The 8540-nt window shown below is 35.9% G+C and overlaps 1 long non-coding RNA gene across 1 annotated transcript in view; it reads left to right on the top strand.

Moving 5' to 3' along the window:
* LOC114051278 overlaps positions 1 to 7799 on the top strand; it is a 10096-nt gene extending 2297 nt beyond the window's left edge. The window contains exon 2 of the long non-coding RNA XR_003570135.1: positions 7384 to 7799. This is a non-coding gene — a long non-coding RNA (uncharacterized LOC114051278). The remainder of the gene's footprint in view (positions 1 to 7383) is intronic.
* Positions 7800 to 8540: the final 741 nt, after the last annotated feature.

Raw genomic sequence — 8540 nt, 5'->3', positions numbered from 1 at the left:
TTCCTTCCTTCCTTCCTTCCTTCCTTCCTTCCTTCCTTCCTTCCTTCTTTCCTTCCTTTCTTTCTTTCTTTCTTTCTTTCTTTCTTTCTTTCTTTCTTTCTTTCTTTCTTTCTTTCTTTCTTTTCTTTCTTTGTCTCTCTCTCTTTCTTTCTTTCTTTCTCATTCCTCCTCCCTCCCTCTCTTTCTTTTAATAATATTTTATTTTTTCTAATTACATGTAAAGACAATTTTTAATATTCATTAAAAAATCTTTAGTTCCAAATTTTCTCCCTCACCCCCTCACTAAAAAAATAAGAATTTTAAATAGATTATATATGTGCAATCATGTAAAGCATATTTTCCTATTAGTCCTGTTGTGAAAGAAGAAACAGAATAAAAGCAATAAAAAATACAAAAAAGATTAAGAAAGTGAAAATAGTACGCTTTGATCTGCGGTCAGACTCCACCAATTCTTTCTCTGGATGTGTAAAGCATTTTTCATCATGAGTCCTTTGGAATTGTCTTAGATCGTTGTATTGCTGTGAAGAGTTAAGTCTATCATAGTTGATCATCATACCACATTCTGTTACTATGTACATTGTTCTCCTAAACCTGGTTCTTTCGATCTCTGATCTATCTAGTTTATTTTCCACTGTGTCAGGTTTCCTCCCTTGAGCTGTGTAATAACAAAGATAGGTGTTTAACAATAAATAAAAAAAATAATAGAATAGCTTGGTTACCTTGAAATTAAGGTATGTGACACCTCATATGTAATAGTGTCTCATAAACAAATACATGTAATGGAAATCCTGTAACTATTAGAATGTTTCAATACTTGGGGTAACTAGAAATTTAAATATTTGTCCCATTCTAATACATATATTTAAAACAACATTCAGGGCAGCTAGGTTGTGCAGTGGATGGAGTGCCATGGAGTCAGAAAGACTCATCTTGATGAGTTCAAATCTGGCTTTAGACACTTACTAGCTGTGTGACCCTGGGCAAGTTACTTACCCTTGTTTACTTCAATTACTTCATTTATAAAATGATCTGGAGAAGGAAACGGCAAACCATTCCCAGTATCTCTGCCAAGAAAAGTCCAAATGGAGTCACAAAGAGGCAGACGTGACTCAACAACAAACAATAATAACAACATGAGCCAGAGAAGAAAATGGCAAACAAACATCTTTGCCAAGAAAACCTTAAATGGAGTCATGAAGAGTCAGACATGAATGAAAATGACTCAACAACAACAACAAAATTCAATAGTCTGATTAAAAACAACACCGTGAATAACCTGGCCTACTCCTTCTAAAAGTTGCCTGATAGAGTTGTTCTTTTCAATTAATGGAGAGGTAAAGGGGACATGGCTGTCCTTTCACATTGGCAAGGGGCTGGGGAATGGGATCAAAGTTAGTTTTATTTACATGGAGTCCCCAGTGGGCTGTTAATTACCAGGATTTCAAATCTGATGGCATTTGAAATAGAATATTGAATTACACTTGTGTTTGGAGTCAGTTTATCTTCTGATATGAAGGTAGATTTGTGGCAGGAAGGAAAGGGAGGAAATGAAGTTAGATTTCTTCCTGTGTTAGATGGAGGGATGGTCTTTTTGTTATGTTCCTTAGGGATTTGTGCACTAGGTTAAGCCATTAGGGAAAAGAAAGCTTCAGAAATCTATAGCAAGAGCAGACCTCCAATTATGCTTCAAGTAGATTTTAAAAAAAAGTTATCTTAGACATCTTAATATAAAATACAGTCTGTAAGCTTATGTAGAATGTTGTTTCAGTGAATACCCAATTTGGTGGAAAAGGAAAAATGGAATAATTTTGTTTTTTCTATCCTCAATTTATATTCTAATATTTGGCTTGATATTTTGGATTGCAACTGTAAATTAAGGACGTAAATCTTGATGTGGGCATATACATTTATTTTATATTTGTTAGTGAAAGAGATATCAGTTTGGGATATTCAAAGGAAAAGGTGTGTAATGTATTTTCTAGTGACAATTCCAGTAAAAAATACAAGCTCTTTGGTTATTATCTCACTTCCTTCTACTTTGGGTAACTTCCCTGTGGTTCTGCCCTACTTCCTAAAGTTTTGCAAACATACTCCTACTAAACTTCTGTAATTTGGGGACAGACTTCAGCAGTTGGTTCCCCCCCTCCCCCAACTCTTACCCCTTAAAGACCAAAATTGTAGCATTCATTTTATCTGGGAACCATAAGTTTAAGAAATCAGGCATTTTGAACTCATGTTGCCCCAAGAACCAAATGGTTACAGCTCTTCTACTTACAATGTGGTCACAACTGGCTAACAAAATGCTGTGTGCCAACAAAACTGTTGTACTGTGGGTAATCTGCTGGTAATTAACCTTGTAAGCTTACTTTTTAAAGAACACTTGTATGTAAACAGAATGGAAGCTCAATAGAAACAAGGGTGGAGTGTTTATTTAGAGAGGAAAGATAAACCCTAGTAGCTGTGAGAAGGGTTGTAAATCCTTGTGGACTATGCAGAGAATAGAAGTTAGCAGTAGATTGCTCAAATATTAATGTACCATCAAGGGGAAAAAATTTACTAATAGACACAGAGCTAATATGTGGCAAAGTTGTATTTCAAACTCAGACCATGTGACTCTAAGGCCAGTACTCTTTTCACTATGTACCATACTACCTATAATTTGTCCAAACTTAGATGCATGCGTTGGAGTATAGTGTATAAAACTCTTACAATTTTTCGTCTGCACGTAATATGGGTCAGACGTTATTGGCATACAGGGCTGAGTTTTAGGGCCTCTGGTTGAAATAGAATTTTGTCGTCCTGGACAGAAGAAACAATAACCAAGATCATTACAAGTTCAGACAATGGCACCTCTAAGAAAAGATTAATGGAACTGTATTTAAATGACGGAAGAGTTAGCTGAGGTTTTTGAATAAATGTTCAATAATAGTTTTTGAATATGTATTCAATAATAATTTTTGAAAATATAAAGGGATATTATAAGAATGTTGGCAAGTGTATTTGCTGCCACTCAAGAGAGTGGCAAAAAAACCCCCAAAAAACCAAAAGGTCTGCTATGGCAGCAGCAAGCATAGGGAGGGAGCGGGATATGAGACATTGGAATAAATTATCAAGGAAGGCTAAGGAATATCCCTCCAGGAAGATTTCTATTTTTAAAAAAATTTTTTTTTTTGGCTTAGGCAATGGGGTTAAGTGACTTGCTCAAGGTCACACAGCTAGTAAGTGTTATGTGTCTGAGGCCAGATTTGAACTCAGGTCCTCCTGACTCCAGGGTGGTGCTCTATCCACTGTGCCACCTAGCTGCCTTCATCTATTTTTTTTTTAAAGGAATACAACTTTTTTTCCAGGAAACTTTGCATAACTAAAGGCATGAGGTAAATAAATAAATAAATAAATGATATCTCTATCTATAATATATACACATACATACATATACATGGATATGAGTATATATACATGTATATATACATATACACATAATATGCACATGTATACACATATAGGTTTATATGCACATATAATATGATATCTACACCTATATACATATACACATACATATATAATATATATGCAAGCAACAGAAATTTTAATGTATTCATATATATGCATATATGCATATATGTGAATATACATGTATATACCATTGCCTTCTTGGATTCCATTTGTGTTTCATAGCTCTAGAATTCTGTGACATTTCTAATCTGTTTTGTTCTTCCATACAGAAGGGAAAGGATGCCATTTGTAAAACAGGATGATAACATCTGATGGAAAAACCACTTTACATCTCTCCTTTAAAAATATGTGTAAAGTGTATTTCAGTGTGTTGAAATGTAATGTTCTGGTAAACTTGGTTTTATAACTTGAAAGTCTTCCAGAAGATAGACTTGTATAGAATCCTATGGGCATGATGGTTACTAAGGGACTAATTCAGTGTAAATTAGGAATGATATAAGTTCTAGTTTTAAAGGGCAAAAAGATTAAGGTTAAGAGGGGGAAAAATTATTCCCTCTTGATTAGAATAATTATAATCATTGGCTTCATTCTGACAGTTTAAGAAATGAACTGTGTATTTTTTTTCTTCTTTCTCTTGTGACTTTTGAAATATGTAAAAACTTGTATTTCTGACCCTGTCATATTATAGCAACTTAATGCTTTCTCTTGGGTCAGTCTGAAGGCAGTCACATATCTCTGTTAGATGAAAGGGAAGCTCCTGGAAAATGTTAAGTTGTTTTTAAAGGCTTTTGACATATGAGAACTATTTAGTTTTTCACTGAGACTCAGTTTGTGTTGAACTCAAAGATGGGGAATAAAACAGATTGTTGAACGAAGTATCTTATTGTACCTAGGTGTTTGCATCTCTTTAAATCTTTTAAGAATAGAGACTAAAAAGTGTAGGGTAAAGTATACCAGATTTATAGTCAAATGACTTGGAATCAAGAAACCTGGCTTGTCACTTGCTAATCAGGTGAATCTAGTCAGATCTGATAATATCTTTGAGCCTCATCATTGTCATCTGTAAAATGGGACTTTGTGTCACTTGTTTCATTGACTTGTTCAGAAAGTGATTTGTAGATCATAAAATGATGGATAATAAGATCATAGGATCACAGATCTAGAGTCAGTCAATGAACACTTATTAAATTCCTCCCACAAGGCACTATCTCATGACTTCTGGCATTCATTGAGCAGGTTAGGAAAGACTTTGAAAGCTAACCAGTTGATTTTATAATTGATCCTGAAAGTAATAGGGAACCATTGGAGTTAATTGAGAAGAGGCATGATATAGTTAGACCTGTGCTTTTGGAAGATAACTTTGACTGCTAAATAGAGGATGGATTGGAGTATGGAGAGACTTGTGGCTAGGGGACCAACCAACAGGCTATTGTTATAGTCCAGGTGTGAGGTGGTAAGAGCCTGTACCAAGTTGGTGACAGTGTCCAAGGAGAGAAGGGGGTATATATGAAAAACGTTACGAAGATATAATTGACAGGCCTTAGCAACAGATTGGGTATGGGGAGTGAGAGTGAGGAGCTGATGTTGAAATCACAACCCAGGTTGTGATCCTGGGTGATGGGGAGGATGGCAGTGCCCTCAACAGTAACAGGATGTTAAGAAGATGGGGGATTTTGGGGGAAAATAATTAGTTCAGTTTTGAATGTATTGAGTTTAAGATTTCTATGGGGCATCAGTTGAAGATATCCGGCAGGCAGTTGGAGATATGCATCTAGATGTCAGCAGACAGGTTAGAGCTGGATAAGTTTAGGTTAGAAAATCATCAGCAGAAGTGATAATGGAATGTATGGAAGCCAAGAAATCACTAACTGAAAGAACGTAGAGGGAAAAGAAAAGAGGGCCAAGAAGAGAGCCCTGTGGGGCACTCACTGTTAGCATTAGAGCTGGAGGAGATTTCAGGGGCCATCCAATCCAACACTTTTATTTTACAGGTGAGGAAACTGAAGGCAAAGGAGATTAGGTGATACAAGTAGTTAACATCCAAGTTGAGGTTTGAACTCAAATCCTCTGCCTTTAGAGTCAGCTCTTTCCTTTTTTTTCCTCAGCTAATAAACATTTCTTTTCTTTCCCTCTATCTACCTCTTTTCATTAAAAGAAAGAAAAATATTTTAAAATAAATATGCATATTCAAACAAAACAAATTTCCCCGTATTTTGTTATTCAGTTGTTCCAGTCATGTCCAACTCTTTGTGACCTCATTTGGGGTTTTCTTGGCAGAGATACTGGAATGGTTTGCCATTTCCTTCTCTAGCCATTTTACAGATGAGGGAACTGAAGCAAACAGGGTAAAGTGACTTACTCAAGGTTACGCAGTTTGTGTCTGAGGCTGGATTTGAACTCAGATCTTTCTGACTCTAGACCTGGTCCTCTATCCACTTAGCTGCTCTGGTGATGAAGATGGGATTCCCCCATTGGCCATGTCTAAAAATATATGTCTCATTCTATATCTGGATTCCCTCACCACTGTCAGCAGTGGGCAGCATTCTTCATCATCAGTCCTTGAGAATCATTGTTGGTCATTACATCGATTATAATCCTTCAAAGTCTGCATTTAACAATGCTGTTACTGTATAAATTGCTCTTCTGGTCCTATTCGCTTCATTATAAATCAGCTTATACTTATCTAAGACCTGAGTTCAAATATGGCCCCAGACACTTTCTAACTAGATAACCTTGGGCAAGTCACTTAATCTCTGCCTGCCTCAGTTTCCTTATCTGTAAAATGGGGATAACAATAGCACCTATCTCCTAGGGTTATTGTGAGCATCATTTGATATAACATGCATAAAATATTTTGCAACCTTTAAAGTACTATATAAATGCTAACTATTCTGGTTATTTCCAGGTTTCTTTGAAACCATCTCTTGTTTTTTTTTGTGGCACAATGATATTCCATTACATTCATATGCCATAATTTGGTTGGCCATTCCTCAATTCCTCCCATAGTTTCCATTTGTTTTCCATACCAAAAAAAAAAAACCAAACCCACAAACTCCCCTCCTCCCCCACTATAAATATCTTTGTACATATGGGTCCTTTTTTCCTTTCATTGATCTATTTAGGGTATAATCCTAGTAGTGGTATTGCTGGGTCAAATAGTATGTATAATTTAGTAACTTTGTATCATGGTTCCAAATGACTTTCCAGAATAGCTTTGCTGATTCACAGCTCCACCAACAGTACATTAATATGGCTCTTTCTGGTAGTCCCCCCAACATTTATCATTTTCTTCAACTTTGCTAATCTGGGTGTTTGATGTGTTTGAGGTAGAACCTCATATTTACTTTAATTTGCATATCTCTGATTGTTAATGACTTTTTTTCCCCCACATAGCTATTGATAGCTTGGATTTCTTCCTTTGAAAACCACTGGTTCCTGTCATTTGACTATCCACTAAGGAAACGTTCCAGAACCAGTTATATTTCTATTGCATCAGTATTCACGATTAGCTCTTTTGGTAAAAAGTTTATAGAAATAAACATAATTGAGTAGAAAAATGTACTCTTCTCTTTAGGGAAGCCTTGCTGTTGAGACCAGAAATTCAGACCCAAGGTACCACTCATGCATTTAATTGTAGTCATAGTGCATAAGAGGAAGTAAAATGACTCTTTGACTGCTGGCCTTGAAAATTTGTATCTATTTAATGGAAGTATACAACACAGACTCCCCAATTACTATTTGAACAATTCAATCAATGAATTAAAAAATGAATTTAGCTTAAGTTAGATGTTATAGTGGCATTTATTTCCATAATAAACTTTCCTTAAAAATCAACTCTTTAAATTTGTTTAAATAAAATGTATTATGATATTAAAATATTTAAAATAAAATAAATATGATGTTAAAAATCAACCTATTTTACTTTTCTAGGAAACTAGTAATATTGGCAAAGACCATCAGATTTGGGGTTCAGAAGACTTGGATTCAAATCTTTTCTCCATTACTTACCATCTATATGACCCTAACCTTAAACTTCTATGGGTGCCTGTTTTCTTATCTATAAAATGAAGAGGTTGCTCTCTAGGGTTCCTTCAGGCCCTAAATCCTGTTACCCTATGAGCTCAGATTATCAAAATGGGTATACACAGCTCCAAATGAAATGGATTGTGGATAATGGTCTGGCTAATTGATTTCAGATAGTCAAAAAGAGCTGTCTACATTGATCAGATTAACTGGGGAATTGCCTCTTTCCCACTTCACTTTCTGCTGAATAGACTGTTCTCTACTCATCATTTGTAAGTTAAACTGGAAGACGCATATTTTGCATTTCAAAAAAAAAAGCCATGTTGACAAGATCTAATATCGATAAAATCCCAGCATATGAATATTTATGGAAAACGTGCAGCCTTATATAGATCTCCTGCTGCCTCACAAAGAGCTTCACTCTCTGGGACTTCTCACCACCAAGGGAAGAAAGTTTTCCTGCCGATTTGTGCCTGAATCCCAAGAAAAGCGTAACAGACGCCCACTGCATTAAAAAGGGACGTAGACGTGCATTAAATCCCTTATGTCTTACTTTTTAATGATGCAATTGTGAATTATGTTCTTGTTGCATTTGTAATTAGAGGCTGCAGCAGATGGTGAAGACTTATTTTAAAGTGATGTGTCTATTAAAATAAGCCACACTGCCAAGTGATTGCTCACTGTAACAGCAGCTTTACGCCCCTGAAACCCTCCGAATCTTTGTTGATGTGCACTTGATTACCACAGCTGATTACATATCTGCACATATTTGCTAGAGAATGTATCAGGGATCTTTGCTATGTGAGATACTTTATTTCAAAGTGTGTGTTACCACAATTAGAGATAATGAAGCTTTCAATGAATTATTCAGGCCCACCCTTGACAAAGGGAGGGTACTGATTTCCCTTTTCAATAAAATTCGACATGAATCTCTCCAAACCATGGAGGCTGATTCTCCCACGCAAAGAGGGGAAGCCTGGGTAATCAGCATGAGGTTTATCGGTTGTAGAGGACATTTGTGTGTGTGTGTGTGTGTGTGTGTGTGTGTGTGTGTGTGTGTGTGT

Source organism: Vombatus ursinus, unplaced genomic scaffold, assembly GCF_900497805.2.
Source record: "Vombatus ursinus unplaced genomic scaffold, bare-nosed wombat genome assembly UNPS02014802.1, whole genome shotgun sequence".
NCBI lineage: Eukaryota > Metazoa > Chordata > Mammalia > Diprotodontia > Vombatidae > Vombatus > Vombatus ursinus.
Note: the sequence above shows the minus strand (reverse complement) of the source record. Positions and strands in the feature narration are given on the sequence as shown.